The sequence below is a fragment of the Capricornis sumatraensis genome, chromosome 3 (assembly GCF_032405125.1).
Source record: "Capricornis sumatraensis isolate serow.1 chromosome 3, serow.2, whole genome shotgun sequence".
NCBI lineage: Eukaryota > Metazoa > Chordata > Mammalia > Artiodactyla > Bovidae > Capricornis > Capricornis sumatraensis.
Genome location: NC_091071.1, coordinates 98,815,939 through 98,839,830, shown reverse-complemented (window position 1 = coordinate 98,839,830; position 23,892 = coordinate 98,815,939).

Below are 23,892 nucleotides of genomic sequence, written 5' to 3'. Positions count from 1 at the left end.
TTCTTCACAACACACTTTTTAATACTATAATGTCCTAGTACATTCAGTCTTTCCCTTGGAAATTAATTGCATACTAGCAGCAGTTCCATCCTTCCCCATTGATTAATTCCCTCCCTTTAAGTCTCTGTGATTTATTCTAGTCGTGTTTGTCATTAACTAAGATTTTTAAAGATTATTAAAAAAAAAAAATTCTCTTCTGTAGGCACACCCTGACAATCAGAGGTGCACATTTACTCTTTCTAGCTGACAGAATGCAGTACATGCTTGAAGTATGGGACATTTTTTTTTTTTCTGTTCAAATTAGAAGTACATTATAAAAGTAATAGAAAAAGCTAATAGACTATAAAAATTTTTAAACTAGAAAACGTAAATCCCTCCGATTCTTACTTTCATCTCATAATAAGTAAATTTAAAATGGAGAAATGTGACTAAATTTTTATCTCACAGTTTATATTTATTTCACTAACATTCACCATGAACAAGAGTTCCAAATTCTACACATACTTGGTTATATTCATCAGAGTTCAACATGGAAACTGAAACCTCTCAATTCCAAACAGGAAATTTGTGACAGATAATGTAAGAGCTGAGAAATCAAGTGGCCTGGTTAGGTAATCTTGAGATGAGTAACAGCAGGAAGTTACTACTACCACTCCTCAGACTGGACTGGTAGCATGCCCATCCCACGTGAAGAGTAGCAGGGGTAAATATTTAGAATGGTGGCCATGGTGGGAGGAGTGTTTTTTAATGTCACTGACATTGTTTAGAATTGCTAGCTCATGGTTATAGAAAACATAGGCTGACTTTTCAATTCAGTTCAGTTCAGTCGCTATGTTGTATCTGACTCTTGTGGCCCCATGGACTGCAGCACACCAGGCTTCCATGTCCATAACCAACTCCCAGAGCGTGCTCAAACTCATGTCCATCGAGTCGGTGATGCCACCCAAACATCTCATCCTCTGTCATCCCCCTCTCCTCCTGCCTTCAATCTTTCCCAGTATCAGGATCTTTCCCAGTGAGTCAGTTTTTCACATCAGGTGGCCAAAATGTTGGAGCTTCAGCTTCAGTGTCAGTCTTTCCAATGAATATTCAGGACTGATTTCCTTTAGGATTGATTGGTTTGATATCCTTGCTGTCAAAGGGACTCTCAAGATTCTTCTCCAGCATCAAAGTTCTAAAGCATCAGTTCTTTGGAGCTCAGCTTTCTTTATGGTCTAACTGTCAAATCCACAATTATTACTGCCAAAGCAATAGCTTTGACTAGACAGACTTTCGTTGGCAAAGTAATGTCTCTGCTTTTTAATCTGCTGTCTAGGTTAGTTATAGCTTTTCTTCCAAGGAGCAAGTGTCTTTTAATTTCATGACTGCTGTCACCATCTGCAGTGATTTTGGAGCCCAAGAAAAGAAACTCTTTCACTGTTTCCATTGTTTCCCCATCTATTTGCCATTCAGTGATGGTACTGCTTTTTTATATTTCTCCCGGCAATCTTGATTCCAGCTTCTTCTTCATCCAGTCCAGCATATAAGTTAAATAAGCAGGGTGACAGTATACAGCCCTGACTTACTCCTTTCCCAATTTGGAACCAGTCTTTTGTTCCATGTCCAGTTCTAACTTTTGCTTCTTAACCTGCATACAGATTTCTCAGAAGGCAGGTCAGGTGGAATTTTTAAATTTAAAAATTAAAAAAAAATTCTTAAAATTTAAGAATTTTCCATAGTTTGTTGTGATCCACACAGTCAAAGGTTTTGGCATAGTCAATAAAGCAGAAGCAGACATTTTTCTGGAACTCTTCCTTTTTCAGTGATCCAGCAGGTGTTGGCAATTTGATCTCTGGTTCCTCCGGCTGACTTTTAGTTGGTTTCAATCTGCTTTTTAAATTTGCTTTACCCAGATTATCCCCGATTTTCTGCAACCAGTTGTACTGTTGATGCTATGTTGCCCACTGGATATGACATGGTGGAAACATGATAGATGGAAGAGAGATTATCCGAACTAGGAATCATGAGCTGGAATTATGCAGAGCCAAGTAGGCAGTGTTGCTCAGTGAAGCACTGCTCTAAGGAGTCAGAGAGGGAAGAAATAACTTGATTCTCCTACCAGTTCATTCCTTTGGCAAATTTAGCTAGAAAGCAACTGACACAAGTGTTTAGAGTCAGTCCACTTCCAATGAGGAATGAAGAGGAGAAATAGAAGGAATGCACTTGGGAGCAAATGGGCCAATAACTATCACACCTCAGATATGAGATACTACCCAGTCTTTTAATCTTTCCACTCCAGGAGGGAAATATTACTTTCTTTTATTTGTAGCCAGTTCAGATGATTTAAAATGTTCATTGGTCATTTGTTTTCTTTCTTTTTCTTTTCTTTTTCCTTTTTTTCTGGATTATCTGCTGGTATTATTTGAGACTTCTGTGGGGAAATGTTTTTGAGATCTTTTGATAGTTTCTTTATCTCCCTTATTCATTACTTAATAACTTTGTCATAAATAAGGATTTTGCCTTTTGACTTTGTCATTTTTATTCAGAAGTTTTAACTTTCATCTTGTCATGTATACCAATCTTTGCCATTATGTCATTCTGTACCCCAATATTATAAAAACTGTCTTGTTTATTCATTTTATACTTCAACAGCTTCATTGTTCTGCCTAATTTCTTAATTATTCTGAAATGGATTCGGAGATAGTGTAAGTTAAAGTTTAAAGTTAAATTTTTAAAAATGAGTATCTAATTTCCCAAACACTATTAAATTATCTTTTGATCACTTATTTGAAATTACACCATTGACATTTTTAAATTATATTTAAAATGTTAAAGGTTAATAAACTTAGCCTAAAAATTTCCTTCATTTTATAAAGGTAGTAACTTAAATCTTTGGAGAATTAAAAATGCTTCCAAATAAACAAACATGTCTTTGATAAAATAACATTAATTTTAGTTTCATATTTCCACTTCAGATAAACCAGCTAGCATTGTTGTCATTAGCCCTGGATTACTTTGACTGTTTTCTTTATATTTTCATTCTTGCATAACTAGACAAAAGTTATATTTAGTGATTCCTTATGACTCAACTATAAATATAATAAAATTCTGATTATGAAAATGACATTAATTAAACAAAATTATTAAAAATTACTATGGTAATTTCAAATATGTTCACAACAGCTAACATCACACTTAATCGTGAAATCTTGTAAGCTTTCCTCTTAGACCAAGAACAAGTCAGCATGCTAACATTCACTAGTTCTATTTAACATGGTATTCCAAGTCCTAGCCTGAATAATGAGACAAGAAAATGAAATAGCAGGCATTCAAATTGTAAAGGAAGAAGTAAAATGATCCCTCTTTACAGATGACATGGTTTCATATGTGGAAAACTTTAATGACCACACCAAAACCCTGTTAGAATTAATTAATGAATTCAGCAGTAGCAGAGTATAAAAATCAACAAATAAAAGCCAGTTACTTCCATATGCTAAATTGAAGTAGCTCAGTCGTGTCTGACTCTTTGTGATCCCATGAACGGTAGCCTACCAGGTTCCTCCGTCCATGGAATTGTACAGGAAAGAGTACTGGAGTGGGTTGCCACTTCCTTTTTCAGGGGATCTTCCCAACCCAGGGAATGAACCCAGATCTCCCACATCGCAGGCAGACACTTTGCAGACTGAGCTACCAGGGAAGCCTCCATAAACTAACAAATGAACAATTTGAAAAAGAAAGAAAATAACCCCATTTAAATGGCAAAAATAGAACAAACAACCTAACTGAATCTACAGACTCAATGAAATTCCAATCAAAACTCCAATGACATTTCTTTTAGAAATAAATAAATAAATAAATAAATACTTCTAAAATTTCTTAAAATTTTTTTTTCAAAGTACACCAAGTAGCCAAAACGATCTTGAAAAAGAAAAATAAAGCTGAAGGACTTGCATTTCCTGATTTTAAAATGTATTAAAAGCTGTAGTAATCAAAAGATCCTTAAAATCACTAATAGTTTAGAAAATGCAAATAAAAACTACAGTGAAATATGACTTTATACCCACTCAGTTCAGTTCAGTTCAGTCACTCAGTTGTGTCCAACTCTTTGCAAACCCATGAATCACAGCACGCCAGGCCTCCCTGTCAATCTCCAACATCCGGAGTTCACTCATACTCATGTCCATTGAGCCGGTGATGCCATCCAGCCATCTCATCCTCTGTCGTCCCCTTCTCCTCCTGCCCCCAATCCCTCCCAGCATCAGAGTCTTTTTCAATGAGTCAACTTTTTGCATGACGTGGCCAAAGTATTGGAATTTCAGCTTCAGCATCAGTCCTTCCAATGAACACCCAGAACTGATCTCTTTTAGCATACACTGGCTGGATCTCCTTGCAGGCCAAGGGACTCTCAAGAGTCTTCTCCAACACCCCAGTTCAAAAGCATCAATTCTTCGGTGCTCAGCTTCCATCACAGTCTAACTCTCACAATTACACATAACCACTGGAAAAACCATAGCCTTGACTAGAAGGACCTTTGTTGGGAAAGTAATATCTCTGCTATTCAATATGTTATCTAGGTTGGTCATACTTTTCCTTCCAAGGAGTAAGTGTCTTTTAATTTCATGGCTGTAATCACCAACTGCAGTGATTTTGGAGCCCAAAATATAAAGTCTGACACTGTTTCCACTGTTTCCCTATCTATTTCCCAGAAAGTGACAGGAACAGATGCCATGATCTTAGTTTTGTGAATGTTGAGCTTTAAGCCAACTTTTTCACTCTCCTCTTTCACTTTCATCAAGAGGCTTTTTAGTTCCTCTTCACTTTCTGCCATAAGGGTGGTGTCATCTACATATCTGAGGTTATTGATATTTCTCCTGGCAATCTTAATTCCAGCTTGTGTTTCTTCCAGCCCAGCGTTTCTCATGATGTACTCTACATATAAGTTAAATAACCAGGGTGACAAGATACAGCCTTGACGTACTACTTTTCCTACTTGGAACCAGTCTGTAGTTCCATGTCCAATTCTAACTGTTGCTTTCTAACTTGCATATAGGTTTCTCAAAAGGCAGGTCAAGTGGTCTGGTATTCCCATCTCTTTCAGAATTTTCCACAATTTATTGTGATCCACACAGTCAAAGGCTTTGGCTTAGTCAATAAAGCAGAAATAGATGTTTTTCTGGAACTCTCTTGCTTTTTTAATGATCCAGCAGATGTTGGCAATTTGATCTCTGCTTCCTCTGCCTTTTCTAAAACCAGCTTGAACATCAGGGAGTTCACGGTTCACGTATTGCTGAAGCATGGCTTGGAGAATTTTAAGCATTACTTTGCTAGCATGTGAGATGAGTGCAATTGTGTGGTAGTTTGAGCATTCTTTGGCATTGCCTTTCTTTGGGATTGGAATGAAAAATGACCTTTTCCAGTCCTGTGGCCACTGCTGAGTTTTCTAAATTTGCTGGCATATTGAGTGTAGCACTTTCACAGCATCATCTTTCAGGATTTGAAATAGCTCAACTGGAATTCCATCACCTCCACTAGCTTTGTTCGTAGTGAAGTTTCTAAGGCCCACTTGACTTCACATTCCAGGATGTCTGGCTCTAGGTGAGTGGTCACACCATCCTGATTATCTGGGTCGTGAAGCTCTTTTTTGTAGTTTTTCTGTGTATTCTTTCCAGCTCTTCTTAATATCTTCTGCTTCTGTTAGGTCCAGACCATTTCTGTCCTTTTTCAAGTCCATCTTTGCATGAAATGTTCCCTTGGTTTCTTGAAGAGATTTCTAGTCTTTCCTATTCTGTTGTTTTCCTCTATTTCTTTGCATTGATTGCTGAGGTAGGCTTTCTTATCTCTCCTTGCTATTCTTTGGAACTCTGCATTCAGATGCTTATATTTTTCCTTTTCTCCTTTGCTTTTCGCTTCTCTTCTTTTCACAGCTATTTGTAAGGGCTCCCCAGATAGCCATTTTGCTTTTTTGCCTTTCTTTTCCATGGGGATGGTCTTTATCCCTGTCTCTTGTACAATGTCACGAAGCTCCATCCATACTTCTTCAGGAACTCTGTCTATCAGATCTAGTTCCTTAAATCTATTTCTCACTTCCTCTGTATAATCATAAGGGATTTGATTTAGGTCATACCTGAATGGTCTAGTGGTTTTCTCCACTTTCTTCAATTTCAGTCTGAATTTGGCAATAAGTTGTTTATGATCTGAGACACAGTCAGCTTGCGGTCTTGTTTTTGCTGATTGTATAGAGCTTCTCCATCTTTGGCTGCAAAGAATATAATCAATCTGATTTCGGTGTTGACCATCTGGTGGTGTCCATGTGTGACTCTAAATAAAACAGGAAAAACAGATGTTGGTGAAGATGTGGAGAAATGGAACACTTGTGTACTCTTGGAATAAATTTAAATTTTACAGCTGCTTAGTAAAACAGTATAGCAGTTTTTTCAAAAAATAATTAACATAATCTAGCAATTCCACTACTTGAAGAAATATTTATATATTCTCATTTGTAGTAAAATTATTTACAATAACTAAAGGTGTAGAATGTATCTAGAGCAGTCAAATTCATAGAGACAGAATGTAGGATGTAGTTTCCAGGAGCCTGGATGAATGAGGAATAGAAAGTTATTTTTAATGACAAAGAATTTATATTTTGCAAGATAAAAAGAGTTATGGAGACTGATGGTTGAAAAAAATGTGAAAGTAGTTAATACTCCTGAATCATACACTTAATAGACCTACAATGGCAAATTTTATGCTAGATATTCTTATCACGATTAAAAAATACATATTAATAAAATGATGATAAAATTATTTGACACTGAACCTATTGAGAAATGAAGCATCTTTATTCTCCTTTTGAAAACATGTTGGCTTTATTGAGCAACTTGTGATTTATAGAATGCTGAGAAGTAATGCTGTATGACTTTAGAAAGACGATAAAGCTTCCATCAGATTCTATTTTTGACATACGTACCTTTAGATCTCGGCATCCATACTCTGAAATAGCCCAAGAGGTCTTGATTAAACATATTGTCCATTTTCTAGACAATAGTGTGGTCTGTAAGTGAGAAACCTTTTGTTAATAATACTTTACTCATGGTTGTGAGTGCAGTCATAGGAGAGATCCACAGAGAACCATTTACTTTTGCCGGGTCAACCCTCAGGACCATGAATAATATTAATAAGTGATTACCGTTATTTTATACCACTATGCCACTTTATGGCAGTTTATTATGAGAATTATTTAATCAAAACAACTGCCAAGAGCAGAATCTATGGAATCGGAATGACTGGTGTTTGAATTTCAACTTTACTATTTACTAGCTACATGTGACTTTAGACTTGTCACTTTATGTGTAATTTGAGGATAAAAGTACTTACTTCATAAAATCAGTGTGTGTATAAGTGAGATATATGTAAAATACCTCTTACAGTATATGGAGCATCACAAGCCTTCAATATTTTATAATAATGATTAATATTGCTCTTATTAGAATTAGCATAAAGTGTTGAGTGTATCCTTGTTAAAAATTTACATGTGCATTTCTGATAAAATAGGCTTTCCCTAATGAAAAGAATTTAAAATTTCTAATACCAATCATAATCCCCAAATTTAATCTGAATTCCATTCCAGTTGAAGATAGGGTTTTCAAATAATACAATTTTTCTACATTTATTGCAAGGCACAGAGATAAATTAGATTTTATAGATTCTCAGTTTCTATTTTCTACAAAAATATTTAGAGATTCTTAGATAGCTGAATTTTCCAAGAAAGCAATTCATTGCTCTTTGTGGACACCCAAACTTCATTAGCAAAATTGTATTCCTCTTAGCATTAAACTTTAAAATTAAGTTTCATGCATTTAAAAGTTAGCCATTCATTTAAATTTGGAGCAGGGAGAAGGGAAAAGTTTCCTCCAGAGCAGTTGTATTGTTGTATTCGTGGAACATTATCAATCTCATATTTTTGAAGGCTTGTAAATTATAGAGCCACTGGAATTATTGCCAAGTATGTAGAAATGATCTTTGTACACAAAATCTATGTAGACTGAGAAGTATCTTTCTGGCCCCACTGCAATGCAGTGGTAATGGATCTATTTTCTTCCACTTCTGTTAAAATATGATATGTTTACTGCCACTTTCTTTACAAGCCAAAAGAATCATCTATAAGGAGCTCAACTATAAAAATTATAATCACCAGCAAATTTTTCTTTAGCACAGGAAACATTATTTTCTAGTTTCCTGCTGATGGTAAAAGACTAGAATTGAAACAGTACTGTTTCTGTGTCGTTATGTAAAATGTTATGACTAAAAATCCTATTAAAAATGCCTGGGGATTGCATGCATTAAATAAGTTTGCATTATTCCTTAAAGCTCTCAGGCTTCCATGTCAAATTTTTAGCACACAAAAGATTTTTTATTATATGATCTCAGAAAAGGGACGTCAACTGAATGGCACAAAGATTCTATTTTTGTTTCAACATGAGATTTGAATCTATGCCACAGTAAGAGAACAAGGAAGTTCCATTTACATTTCAGAAATAATATTTGAAACAAAGACACTGACAAGAGAAAAATGGTTGAGAAGCTGTACTCCTCCTAATAGTGTTTATGTAAGTCTGGTGGAAGCCATTTACCTTTAAAAGCCACATAAATGCTTTGCAAACACCCTTAAAGTTTGGTAGAAAATCACAAAACCCTTGTTAATATTTTGTGACAGTGATAGGTGAATGATAAACCTTTTTGCTATGTAAGGAAATCTGAAGCAAGAATAAAGTCTCAACTTTTAGAAAACCATCCTTTGCAGACATTCTTTGCTGTTGCTAATGTGCAAGCTATTACATCTGCCAAATTTCTCCTCAAGGTATGGCAGTCCCACGTTTTCACTGCTCAGTTCATTCGACATTGTCTAATTAACAGTCATTCTTCACTTTTCTGGCTTTTTCTTACTGCATCTTGCTTTCTATAGCACAGCGCCACATAGTCAGTGGCCCTGTAGCAATGATCATGAAAAGGTCTCCAACAGATTTTGTGAAAATCCTGAGACCAGTCAGTTCATAATCTGTCCTTGTCCCACCCTCCACCACAAAAGGACTGAAGATGCTCCCTTCTGCCTTCATTTCACAGTTCTGGTCATGCTTGTGGTCTTTAAGGACACAGAAACCACTATTCCCTTTCCAGTCTGTCTTTAAATTGGGGAGAGGACAGTAGAGAAAGGGGTGGAAAAGGGCAGGATCAAGAGATACAACAGGTAATACATAACTGCTTTCTTGAATCTATTGCAATTATCATCTCTAGCATTGCTACAATGATTGCTATTCAAATAAAAATGTTTTCAGAATAATGATTTTTAATATCTCAGTTTATGCATAACAATGGAAGTTTCTATAAGTTTAGATAATAGATTTTAAAAATATCTCTGAATTTCTTTTCTATAAACTCTAATAGGACAAACAAAAACACAGTAAATAATGTTTTTAATACTTTTGGGGATTAATAGATTAACTTTCTATGGTTGAAATTTATTATAGAGTTATATTTTTCAAAAATACCAATATTTTCATAAATGATAGTTCTTTATATAGCTAATGTTTTTAGTATGCATGCATGCTAAGTCAGTTCAGTTGTGTCCAACTGTTTGTGATGCTATGGACTGTAGCCCACCAGGCTCATCTATCCATGGGATTCTCCAGGCATGAATACTGGAGTGGGTTGCCACTTCATTCTCCAGGGGATTTTCCTGACCCAGGGATGGAACCCACATCTCTTATGTCTCTGCATTGGCAAGCAAGGTCTTTACCACTAGCACCAAAGTTTTTATTATATTTTGTGTTTATTTGAAATTGAGCTAGAAAAATATCTGTTGATACTGCTACAGCCTAAACCACCTGCATATCTCTAGGTCTTTTTTCTTTTTCTTTTTATTAAAGGAGTACTTAGTAGGAGTAAATATTTCATGATACATGCCAGCTTCCACAAATCTTTGGGCCTCCCAGGTCAAGCAGTGGTAAAGAATCCTCCTGCCAATACTGGTGACATAAGAGATGAGGGTCAGATCTCTGGGTCAGGAAGATCTCCTGGAGTAGGAAAGAGCAACCAACTCAAGTATTTCTGCCTGGAAAATTTCATGGTCAGAGGAGCCTAAAGGGCTATAGTCCATGGGGGTCACAAACAGTTGGACATGACTGAGCAACTCAGTACACAACACTCAAAGGGCATGAGGTCAGGTGTTCATCTTCATTTGTTTCAATAGGGTTAACCTTAATTCTACATGATTAAAGATTTATTGACCATTGCCCTGCCCACCAGAGTAAGACCTAGTTTTACCCACAGCCAATCCCTCCCATCAAGAAGTCTTCACAAGGCCTCTCATCCTCATCCATCAGAGGGCAGACAGAAGAAGCAAGAACTAAATTTATGCAGCCTCCAGAACAAACACCACAGTCTGAGAAATCTAACAAAAATGATCACATGGATCACAAGTCAGTGAAACCATGAGCCATGCCATTCAGGACCAACCAAGATGGGCAGGTCATGATGGAAAGTTCTGACAAAATGTGGTCCACTGAGAAGTAAATGGCAAACTACTTTAGTATTCTCACCTCGTGAATGCCATGCACAGTCTGAAAAGGCAAAAAGGTATGACACCAGAAGATAAGGGCCCCAGGTCACTATGTGTCTCATATGCTACAGGAGAAGAGAGGAGAAATTGCTCCAGAAAGAATGAAAAGGCAGGGCCAAAGCAGAAATTATGCTCAGTTATTGATGTGTCTGGTGGTGAAATTAAAGTCCAGTGCTGTAAAGAAGAATATTGCATGAGAACCTGAAATGTTAGGTCCATGAATCAAGCTGAATTTGACATGGTCAAGCAGGAGATAGCAAGAGTGAACATCAACATTTTAGGAATCAATCAACTAGAAGGAATGGAGTAGGCCACACAGTCAACAAAAGCATCCGAAATGCATTAATTGGGTGCGATTTCAAAAATAACAGGATGATCTGTTTGTTTCCAAAACAAATCATTCAACATCACAGTAATCCAAGTCTATGCCTCAATCACTAATGTTAAATGGTTCTATAAAGACCTATAAGGCATTCTAGTACTAAAACCAAAATAAGACATAGAGAATTGTAATAAAAAGGTGTGAAGTCAAGAAACACCTAGAGTAACAGGCAAGTTTGGCCTTAGAGTACAAAATAAAGCAGAGCAAAGGCTAACAGAGTTTTGCCAAGAGAACACACTGGTCATAGCAAATATGCTCTGTCAACATCATAAGAGATTACTCAACACATGGGCATCTCAAGATGGTCAACACCAAATCAGGTTGATTATATTCTTTGTGGCCAAAGATGGAGAAGTTCTATAGAGTCACCAAAAATGGTACCTGGAGCTGACTTGAGTCTCAGTCCATGAGCTCTTTATTGCAAAATTCAGGCTTAAATTGAAGAAAGTAGGGATAACCATTAGGCAATTCTGGTATGACCTAAATTCGATTCCTTATTATACTATGGTGGTGATGAATAGATTCAAGAGATTAGATTTGATAGACAGAGTGTCAGAAGAACTATGGATGGAGGTTTGTGGCACTGTACATGAGGTGGTGACCAAAACCATATCCAAGAAAAAGAAATACAAGGCAAAGTCGTTGTCTGAGAAGGCTTTACAAATAGCTGAGAAAAGAAGAGAAGTAAAAGGCAAAACAGAAGGGGAAAGTTATATACAATTGAAAGCTGCATTCCAAGGAACAGCAAGAAAAGATAAGAAAGCCTTCCTAAGTGAACAATACAAAGAAATAGAGGAAAACTACAGAATGGGAAAGACTAGAAATCACTTTAAGAAAATTGGAGATACCAAGGGAACATTTCCTACAAATATGGGCATAATAAAGAACAGAAAGAGTCTGGACCTAACAGGAAAACAAGAGATTAAGAAGAGGTGGCAGTAATACACAGAAGAACTGTACAAAAAAAGGTCTTAATGACCAGGATAATTACTATGGTGTGGTCACTCACCTAGAGCCAGGAATCCTCGAGTGTGAAGTCAAGTGTGGTTTAGGAAGGATTACTATGAACAAAGCAAATGGCGGTGATGGAGTTCGAGCTGAGCTATTTCAAATCCACAAAGATGATGCTATTAAAGTGCTGCACTCAATATGTTAACAAATTTGGAAAACTCGACAGTGGCCACACGACTGGAAAAACGTAGTTTCCATTCCAATTCCAAAGCAATTGAATGTCAAAGAATGTTCAAACTACCATACAGTTCAGTTTAGTTCAGTTCATTCGCTCAGTTGTGTCTGGCTCTTTGCCACCCCATGAATCGCAGCACGCCAGGCCTCCCTGTCCATCACCAACTCCCGGAGTTCACTCAAACTCATGTCCATCGAGTTGGTGATGCCATCCAGCCACCTCATCCTCGGTCGTCCCCTTCGCCTCCTGCCCCCAATCCTTCCCAGCACCAGAGTCTTTTCCAAAGAGTCAACTCTTCGCATGAGGTGGCCACAGCACTGGAGTTTAAGCTTTAGCATCGTTCCTTTCAAAGAACACCCTGATCTCCTTTAGAATGGACTGGTTTGGATCTCCTTGCAGTCCAAGGGACTCTCAAGAGTCTGCTAAACTACCATACAGTTGTGTTAATTTCACATCAGTTCAGTTCAGTTCACTCACTCAGTCATGTCCGACTCTTTGCGACCCCATGAATCGCAGCACACCAGGCCTCCCTGTCCATCTCCAACATCTGGAGTTCACTCAGACTCATGTCCATCGAGTCCATGATGCCATCCAGCCATCTCATCTTCGGTCATCCCTTTCTCCTACTGCCACCAATCCCTCCCAGCATCAGAGTTTTTTCCAATGAGTCAACTCCTCCCCTGAGGTGGCCAAAGTACTGGAGTTTCAACTTCAGCATCATTCCCTCCAAAGAAATCCCAGGGTTGATCTCCTTCAGAATGGACTGGTTGGATCTCCTTGCAGTCCAAGGAACTCTCAAGAGTCTTCTCCAACACCACAGTTCAAAAGCATCAATTCTTCGGTGCTCAGCCTTCTTCACAGTCCAAATCTCACATCCATACATGACTACTGGAAAAACCATAGCCTTGACTAGACAGACCTTAGTCGGCAAAGTAATGTCCCTGCTTTTGAATATGCTATCTAGGTTTGTCATGAGTTTTCTTCCAAGGAGTAAGCGTCTTTTAATTTCATGGCTGCAGTCACCATCTGCGGTGATTTCGGAGCCTAAAAAAATAAAGTCTGACACTGTTTCCACTGTTTCCCCGTCTATTTCCCATGAAGTGATGGGACCAGATGCCGTGATCTTCGTTTTCTGAATGTTGAGCTTTAAGCCAACTTTTTCACTCTCCTCTTTCACTTTCATCAAGAGGCTTTTTAGTTCCTCTTCACTTTCTGCCATAAGGGTGGTGTCATCTGCATATCTGAGGTTATTGATATTTCTCCCGGCAATCTTGATTCCAGCTTGTGTTTCTTCCAGTCCAGTGTTTCTCATGATGTACTCTGCATAGAAGTTAATAAGCAGGGTGACAATATACAGCCTTGACATGTACCTTTTCCTATTTGGAACTAGTCTGTTCTTCCATGTCCAGTTCTAACTGTTGCTTCCTGACCTGCATACAGATTTCTCAGGAGGCAGGTCAGGTGGTCTGGTATTCCCATCTCTTTCAGAATTTTCCACAGTTTATTGTGATCCACACAGTCAAAGGCTTTGGCATAGGCAAGAAAGCAGAAATAGATGTTTTTCTGGAACTCTCTTGCTTTTTCCATGATCCAGTGGGTGTTGGCAATTTGATCTCTGGCTCCTCTGCCTTTTCTAAAACCAGCTTGAACATCAGGAAGTTCACGGTTCACATATTGCTGAAGCCTGGCTTGGAGAATTTTGAGCATTACTTTATTACCATGTGAGATGAGTGCAATTGTGTGGTAGTTTGAGCATTCTTTGGCATTGCCTTTCTTTGGGATTGGAATGAAAACTGACCTTTTCCAGTCCTGTGGCCACTGCTGAGTTTTCCAAACTTGTTGGCATATTGAGTGTAGCACTTTCACAGCATCATCTTTCAGGATTTGAAATAGCTCAATTGGAATTCCATCACCTCCACTAGCTTTGTTCATAGTGATGCTTTCTAAGGCCCACTTGACTTCAATTTCACATGGTAATAAGCTAATGTTCAACATCCTTCAAGCTAGGCTTCAGCTGTACATGAACCAAGAACTTCCAGATGTACTAGCTGGATTTATAAAAGACGGAGGAATCACAGATCAAATTGCCAACATCATTGCTTCATAGAAAAAGCAATGGAATTAAAAAAAAAATCTACTTCTGCTTCACTGAAGATGCTAAAGCCTTTGACTGTGTGTAACACAACCATACATGGAAAATTCTTGAATAGATGGGAATATCAGACCACCTCACCTACCTTCTGAGAAATCTGTATGCACGACAAGAAGCCACACTTAGAACCACACATGGAACAATGGACTGCTTCAAAATGGGGAAAGGAATATGCAAAGGCTACATATGGTCACCATGCTTATTCAGCTTATATGCAGAGTACATTAGGTGAAATTCTGGGCTGAATGAATCACAACATGGAATCAAGATTGCATGGAGAAATCTCAACTACCTCAGATAAGCAGATGATATCACTCTAGTGGCAGAAAATGAAGAGGAACTAAGGAGCTTCTTGATGAGGGTGAAAGAGGAGAGTGAAAAAGCTGGCTTAAAACTCAACAGTCAAAAAACTAAGATAGTGGCATCCAGTCCCATCACTTCATGGCAAATAGATGGGAAAAAATGGAAGCAGTGACAGACTTTACTTTTGGGGGCTCCAAAATCACTGTGGATGATGACTGCAGCCCTAGTGTTTAGCAGTCCATGGTATTCCAAAGAGTCAGGCACAACTGGGCAACTGAACAATAACAACGAGATAGCTTGCATATAAGAGCAAAGGACCACTGTGTTTGAGAAATAATACCTTCTTTTTTTTTCTCCCTATACACTCTGTAGTTGCACTGTATTTTTACCAGGTTGATATATGTGTTACTCATATCTGCTTATACATTCCAGCCATAAGTACCTCTTATTGTCAATGACTCTCTCTGAAGGTAATAAAAATATAAAATGCATTCATCAAATAATCACCTAAGTATGCTATTAAAACTAAATGAGGTCATCTCTCACTTAGGAAGACAGAGGCTGCACATTCGTTCTATGCACTGAGGCAACTTGGAAACTAACATTTCACAGAATGGCCACTATTATATTATCAGAGGAACTTTTAAGTGGGTTAGATATTTTTAAAGACTTACCATGGGAGTGGATGACTTAGATGGCTTATCTCCTGGCTTTTACAGGAAGTGTATTATATTCTATTTGGGTAACTGAAAATGAAATGAAGTTGACAAGATGAATATAACAAAGGCAAACAAAATCTCAGCAGTCATTTAAGAGATACAGGCTATCACAGCAAAGTAAGAAGTGAGCCTTTCTAACCAGATTTGAAACATATTATTTCATATTACTGTAGTTATGAATCTTTCTATCTCATGAGGAGGGCATGAAAGTTGAAATCTCTTTATTTTTCCTAATTAGTTGAGAGTTTAAAAAAATTACAGAAAAAGGGGGAAATTAAATCTTACACAACTACTATTGTTTTAATTGTGTGTAAATACTATCATCTACTAAAGGAAGTTAGACTAAAGCTTTCATTGGCTTGAACTCAATTCCTTGGTTAATTTGAATACATATCTTACAATGGGTTTTCACTTGTATTTCTTTGACCCTATTAACAGTTAGGTAGGTGAAGTACTAATTAACTAAACAAGTGAAGAATATTGTCTCAATTCAAGACAGTATATGATTCATGGCAAAGCACGACTTGCTAGAGATAGCACTAAAGTGCTTCCATGTGAGAAGAGGAGGCATATGAGTTTATTACAAATCCTCATTAAAAAAAAAAAAAGTCTCCTAAAGGTTCTACAGATGTGTCATGCCATAATCTGGATGGAGTTTAGCACCATCATTCCATAAATAAGAAAAAATGTTTTCTTTAAGTTAAAATATTTTATTCAATTAACAAGCCTTTATGGATCATCTACTGTTGAAGTGAAAGTGAAAGTTAAGTCAGTCGTGTCCAACTCTTTGTGACCACGTGGACTGTAGCCTACCAAGCTCCTCTGTCCATGGGATTCTCCAGGCAAGAATATTGGAGTGGGTTGTCATTTCCTTCTCCAGGGGATCTTCCTGACCCAGGGATTGAACCTGGGTTTCCCACATTGGAGGCAGACACTTTAACCTCTGAGCCACCAGAGAAGCTATCTACTGTTTACAAGGTCATATTATAAATCTTGTATTAATAAAGATGAACAAAATATAATCAATCTGTGAAGAAGTTAAAATAACAATCTGAATTTATATTATTTCTACACGTTATTTGATTTTTCTTTCCAACAGCACATCATGCTCATCGGAAAAATAGGAGAACAAAGATTCAGAGAAGATGAGTGATCCATTCTTTTACATGTTAAATGCAGAATCAAAAATCACAATTTGAGCCTCTACATTTCTTTTAACTAAATATACTTTCTACTATGTAATTCATCTTGGTAGGCTATTGATGTTACAGGTATTTATAGAATATTTATAGAATAAGCTGCCACTTCATTGCTATAAGTCAATGCCATTTCTTATATCAAGTGAAAGGGAAAGTCGCTCAGTCATGTCCAAGTCTTTGCGACTCCATGGACTATACAGTCCATGGAATTCTCCAGGCCAGAATACTGGAGTGGTAGCCTTTCCCTTCCAGGGGATAGTCCCAACCCAGGGATCAAACCCAGGTTTCCTGCACTGCAGGCAGATTCTTTACCAGCTGGAGTGGGATACTGGAGTGGGTAGCCTATCCCTTCTCAAGTGGATCTTCCTGACCCAGGAATTGAACCAAGGTCTTCTGCATTGCAGGCGGATTCTTTACCAACTGAGCTATGAGGCTATACTATGTCTTGGGAATGAGCCAGATCATCCTTATATTTCTCATCTCCTATTGTCTCTGGTTCAGTTGAGCTTAAATCCTATCCAAAATGTGAAATGTTAACCTGTGACTTTTCTAACATTATATATAAATGAAGACACTGAAAACTGACTTAAAACATTCTCTTTTCCACTAATATTATATTAAAAAAATTCTGATTCCTAAGAACTTTTACATTTTATATAAAGGAATCTTTTTAAAATGAGTATATATTTCTTTTCCTAAAAACAAAAAAAAAACCAAAAAACTCTATTATCTAGAGAGCTCCAGTAATAGAGGCAAACATGTAGAAGTCCCAATTTTTGACATCAATTGTTCAAACTAGTAAAACCCTAGAATTTTAATATGCATCCTATTTTTAAATACTACAAAAATTTGTCTGAGATAAACCAATATATATCCTTCTCAACATTATTTGAGAATACAGCTTATAGTAAAACAATTTAAATATATAAGAACTCAAGAGAGAACAAGATGGCAGAGGAGTAGGTGGATGTGGAGTACATCTTTCTTCATGGATACATCAAGAATACACCTTCAGACACAAAAGTGCATGCAGAACACCAGCTGTGAGTGGACAGGAGGACCTGGACAGTGGAAAAGATTGTAAAGAACCATGCAAAACTTGGTAGGATAAAGGAACTAGGGGGAAAAATAGGAGTGTTAATAGGACTGGACCTGCACTCGGTGGGTGGGGGAACAGAAGCAGGGGTCCGATCCCCACAGGGGGGCAATTGTCTGAGTCAGAGAATAAATATTTAAGGCTGAGAATGAAACAGCTGCTCTGTGGCAGCCTAAATGGAATGAAAATCAGACCGTCCTTTCTGCAGCCATACATATGCTGGGAAGGAATGCAAGTCTCCTGGAAGGGGCAGTGGCTGGGAGCTGCAGTTTGATTGTGGAGCAATCTGAGGGCAAGAGCTGCAGTTGACTGTGGAGAGATGGATCAAGGGGATGTGAGAGAGATGATGGTGGGAAATGCCAGGCAGGTGGAGGAAAGCCAGGCAACCATGGAAACAAGTGGATACTGATGAGTCACATGTAGGGGGTGGGGCCATCACCATAGCCTCTCTCTCTCCACATGCCAAAATTGGCAGCTGAACAATAGAGAAGCTGGCCCATCAAACACCTGATGCATTGAACTACAGAGTAGGACCGCACCCAGGGTGCCCCTTTAAGTGCCTGATGTGCCAGTCTACAGAGTAGGACCCCAGTCATGGGGGGCTCTCTATGTGCCTGACATGCTGAACAACAGAGAAGGACCCCAGGCAAGGGATCCCTCTAAGTGCCTGAAGGGGCAGAGCTACGGAGAAAGACTGGTCAAAGAGACCTGATTGCCAGCTACAAGAGGCTCCAAAAAAGACTCTGATAGGGCCATAAATCCTGCCATGGAGGCAGTCTGTGTCCCTGAACACTCGTCACAGCCAGGGTCCGCACAAGCCAAGCAGCTGCACCACCTCCACGCTCAACTCTCACTGGGGCAGAACTGCCACAAGCGAAAAAAGTCTTGTGCTTATGCACACAGGGTTGCTTAGGTCCTGACTCTTTGTGACCCTGTAGACTGCGGCCTGCCAGACTTCTCTGTCAGAGAGGGGGTTCTCTAGGAAAGAATACTGGAGTGTATTGGCCAATCTGGTTGCCATGCCCTTCTGGGGCACTATATTTCCTACTATCCTAGCCACCAACCCCCCTGAGTACCTGGAACTGCCAGAACCCCTTGGACTAAAGCAGCTGCCCCACTTCCACACTTGTCCCTCACAGGGGCAAACCCAAATCCTACAGGGCAGCCTCAGGACCTAAACCCCAGTTGCCGACCCACATGTAGATGTGGTAATAAAACCACAATTGAAACCCAGGGGCAGTGTGGCTAATGAGAAGACCCAAAAACTTCCCACCAGCTGTACAAGCTGAAGATTAAATCCACATGATCAACTAAGCAGACTCTGTGTCTATGGAATATATAAAAGGCCACTGAGAGCTCCAACACACTAGCTCTGATAGATATGGAAATTGCAGGCAAGAACACACAGGAGTAGGGCCAGATTAGAGTCTGAACAACCTCCACAGCAGGTCCAGAGATCAATACAGTGTTGGAGGGCATCCTAGGGAGGTAAGCTGGACTGTGATTCCCAGCACAGCAAAGGACTCTGACAGGAGTGACTGAAGAAAAACATTTATTATTCTTATTTTTTCACTTGTTCTATAGACTCTTTTGGATTTCCTTTTCTTTTTTATTCCCCCTTTCTTCCCCCCTCTGTTGTAGTTGTTGATTTTATTGGCAGTAAGAAATCCAAATAAGCTTTTGAGGTTTTGTTTGTTTGTTTGTTTTTTCTCAGTCACATTTTTTTTTTATTGTCATAAACCTCTGCCTCTAAGTTGGGCTTCTGCAGTTCTTTGAAATTTTCCTCCTTTTTTCTTTTCTCATTTTCTAATTTTAATTTTTTTAACTTATTATTATTTTTTCCACATCTATTCTTTTGTTTGCTTTTCCTACTATTCTTTTCCCCTTTCAGCTAATATTTAATGTATATAAATTTTCTTTATCTTCCTCTATTTAATTTTGTATATCTAGTCGTTCTTTCTTTTCTTTCTCTCCTTTCCTCTCAATGTATTTGTTAGTTTTATTTTCATTGTTATATTTCCCAATTGGCACCTTGCTTTAGTTTTGTTTTCCAGTTTGTGCTTTTTAATTAGTTTTGTTCTGGTAGATATACTTTTTGGTTTCCTTTGTTCTCCAGGTCAATCTATTGTATTTCATTTGTGTTGGACTCTACTGATTTTGCTTATGGGTGTAAATGTAAATGTGCATATTTCTCAAATGTTCTACTGTTGTTATAAACCTCTGCCTCTACACTGGGCTTTGGCAGTTCTGTGACATTCCCCCAACCCCCGACCCTTTTCTTTCTTCTTCTGTTTTTTCTCTTTTCCCTTTTTTTATAATTTTGATTTTTAAATTTCTTAAACCTATTACATTTTTCTACATTTATACCTTTGTTTGCTGCTAGAGTCCAGCTCCAGCAGCCAGAGAATGTCTGAAGGGGTGAGTGGTGTCAGTGGATGATGATGCAATCTCTGACTCACAGTAGGGAACTACATGTTTATTTCAAGCTTCAGGTTCTCTTTTATACTTTGGCAAAAGCATTAGGTCAGAGGTGCTTTTAGTTTCCCCTACCCAGATTTACTGTACTTAACTTGTGATTACATTGTAACTCATGCTACATTCCTCAGTTTATTTCTTATCTTTCTAAATTCTGTTTACCCCTAGCATCTTAAGATTACTATCTCCTAAAAAGGCTTCTAGCTATTCTTAATTATTCTTTAACTCTAAACTCAGCAATCTTCTTTTGCCATAAATATTTCCCTCATAAACAGGTCTCAGATAACAATCCTTCCCATGTCCTCAAGCTGTGGCCTATGTGCTCATCCTGGGACATTCTTTGTAAAGATCCTTGAAAAAATGTCAATGATTACTTTATAGATTATTTCCTGGGTGCAACTGTAGAAGGTTTTTTGCTTTCTCATGCTTCTCTCAAGCACCTTAACATTCTTTCCAGCCAACCCAACCAAAGAAAGGAGAGAACAAGTCAGAATCACAAGGCCTAACTCCTTCATCCCGGGGCCATGCCTGTGAGATGAGGAGAGGGGGTTGGGGCCGTGCCTCCATTTTGTCAGTAATGCCTAACGTGGCTCCCAACAGTTTGCCTTTCCTACTGTTCTATTCCCCTTGCCCTTAATATTTAATGTATATAAATCTTCATCTACCTCAATTAAATTTTGCATATCTATTTTTACTTTTTTTCTTTCTTTCCTTTCCTCTCAACATATTTGTTAGTTTTATTGTCTTTGCTTTATTCCTCACTTGGCACTTTGCTTTAGTTTTGTTTTCCAGTTTGTGCTTAAGTTACTTTTGTTCTTAACTGGTAAATATAATCTTTTATTTCCTTTAATTGCCAGGTCAATCTACTGTACTTAATTTTTGTTGGATTGTTTTCACTTTGCTCAAAAGTGTATATGTATAAGTGTATATTCTATTATTTTGATTATTATTTGCCTGATTTTGTAACAGCCATTTGTCTGGGTTTCATCTTTGGTTTCTCATTTTTGTATATTTGTTTTACTCTCCTTAAGGCCATAACAAACAACTTGTGGAATGTTCATTCCTCACCAGAGATCAAACCCTGAGCCTTTGGAGTGGGAACACTCACTCCAAGACCCTAGAACAGCAGAGAAATAACCCTGGGGGTATCAGATAGTGAATGAAACCAGTTGGATACACGACCCTGCATCACCCAACTACCAGTAGCACCCGTGCAGGATGCCTCATTTGAACAACAAACAAAACAAAAATACAAACCCAGTCATCAGCAGATGGGAGTAAATCTCACTCAGCCTTGCCTATCAGGAAAAACAAACAAACAAACAAAAAACTCAGCACAAATCTCACCCTATGTGAAGCTCACACAAGCCACTGGACCAATCTTAGGAGGGAAGAAACCAAAAGGAAGAAAGAATTCAATCTTCTTCAAGGAAAGAATTCAACTTTCTTTGAAGCTAGGGAAATGGAGACCTCAAACACAATGACTTAAAAAAAAAAAAGAAAGAAAGAAATAAAGAAAATGCAGAGAAATATTGCACAAATGAAGGAACAAATTAGAAATACAGAAGTCCAAATAAATGAAGAAGAAATAGGAAAAACACCTGAAAAATAATTGAAACTAATGATAGTAAAGATGTTCAAAAATCTTGAAAACAAAATATAGAAAATGCAACAATCAATTAACAAAGACCTAGAAGAATTAAAGAACAAGCACAGAGACAAACAACACAATTACTGAAATTAAAAATACTCTGGAAGGAATCAATAGCAGAATATCTGAAGCTGAAGAATGAATCAGTGAGCTAGAAGATAAAATGATGGAAATAACTTCTGAAGAACAGAATAAAGTGAAAAAGAATGAAAAGAACTGAGGACAGTCTCAGAGACCTCTAGGAGCATAGCAAATGCACCAACATTCAAATTATAGGGGTCCCAGAAGAAGAAGAGAAAAAGAAAAGGTATAAGAAAGTTTTTGAAGAGATTATAGTTGAAAATTTCCCCAAGATGGAAAAGGAAATAGCCAATCAAATCCAAGAGACACAAAGAGTCTTATACAGGATAAAACCAAGGAGAAACACACCAAGACACATTAGTTGGATTAGAATCCAACTGCTGCTGCTGCTGCTGCTGCTGCTAAGTCGCTTCAGTTGTGTCCAACTCTGTGCGACCCCATAGACGGAAGCCCACCAGACTCCCCCGTCCCTGGGATTCTCCAGGCAAGAACACTGGAGTGGGTTGCCATTTCCTTCTCCAATACATAAAAGTGAAAAGTGAAAGTGAAGTCGCTCAGTCGTGTCTGACTCCTAGCGATCCCATGGACTGCAGCCCACCAAGCCCCTCCATCCATGGGATTTTCCAGGCAAGAGTACTGGAGTGGGTTGCCATTGCCTTCTCCAAACTAACAAACACTAAACACAAAGGAAGACTATTAAAAGCAGCAAGGGAGAAGCAACAAGTAACATACAAGGGAAACCTCATATGCTTAACAGCTGATCTTTCAGCAGAAACTCTGCAGGCCAGAAGGGAATGGGAGGATATATTTAAAGTACTGAAAGGGAAAAATCTACAACCAAGATTACTGTACTCAGCAAGGATCTCATTCAAAGTTGATGAAGAAATTAAAAGCTTTTCAGACAAGCAGAAATTAAGATGATTCAGTACCACAGCACCAGCTTTACAACAAATGTAAAAGAGTCTTATATAGTTAATAAATACAACAGAAGAAAAAAATATCTACATAATCAACCCCAAACAATTAGAAAATGGCAATAGGAACATATATAACAATAATTATTTTAAACGTAAATGGATTAAATGCTCCAAACAAAAGACACAGACTGGCTGAATGGATACAAATACCAGATCCATATATATGCTATCTACAAGAAACCCCTTTCAGATCTCAAGACATATAGACTGAAAGTGAGAGGATAGAAAATTATATTCCATGCAAATGGGAAGCAAAAGAAAGCTGGACTAGCAATCCTCATATCAGAAAAAAAAAAACCTAAAAATAATAATGATTACAAGAGATAAGGAAGGACACTACATAATGATCAAGGGATCAATCCAAGAGGAAGACATAACAATTGCAAATATCTAGGAGCACCTCAATAGATAAGACAAACACTAACAGACATAAAAGGAGAAATTGGCAGTAACACAATAATAGTAGGAGACTGTAGCACCCCACTCACACCAATGGACAGATCATCAAAACAGAAAATTAATCAGGGAACACGTCTTAAATTATACATTAGATGAAATTGTTCTCATTAATATCTTCAGGATATCCCATCCATATTCAGAAGAACACACCTTCTCAAGTACACATGGAATATTCTCCAGGATAGACCACATCTTGGGTCACAAATCAAACCTCAGTAAATTTAAGAAAATTGAAATTGTATTAAGCACCAGCTCTGATCACAGCACTATGAGACAAGATATCAACTATAAGAGAAAAACTGTAAGAAACTAAAACGCTTGGAGATTAAACAACATGTTTCTAAATAACCAACAGGTTACTGAAGAAATCAAAAAGGAAATCAAAAAATTTCTAGAAACAAATGACAATGAAAACACAACTGAAAACCTGTGGGAAGCAGTAAAAGCAGTCCTAAGAGGGAAGTTTATACCAATAGAATCCTAACTCAAGAAACAAGCAAAACATCAAATAGACAACCTAACTTTACACCTAAATCACCTGGAAAAAGAAGAAAAACAAACAAACAACAACAACAATTAAAAAAAAAAAAAAACCACCAAAATTAGTAGAAGGAAAGA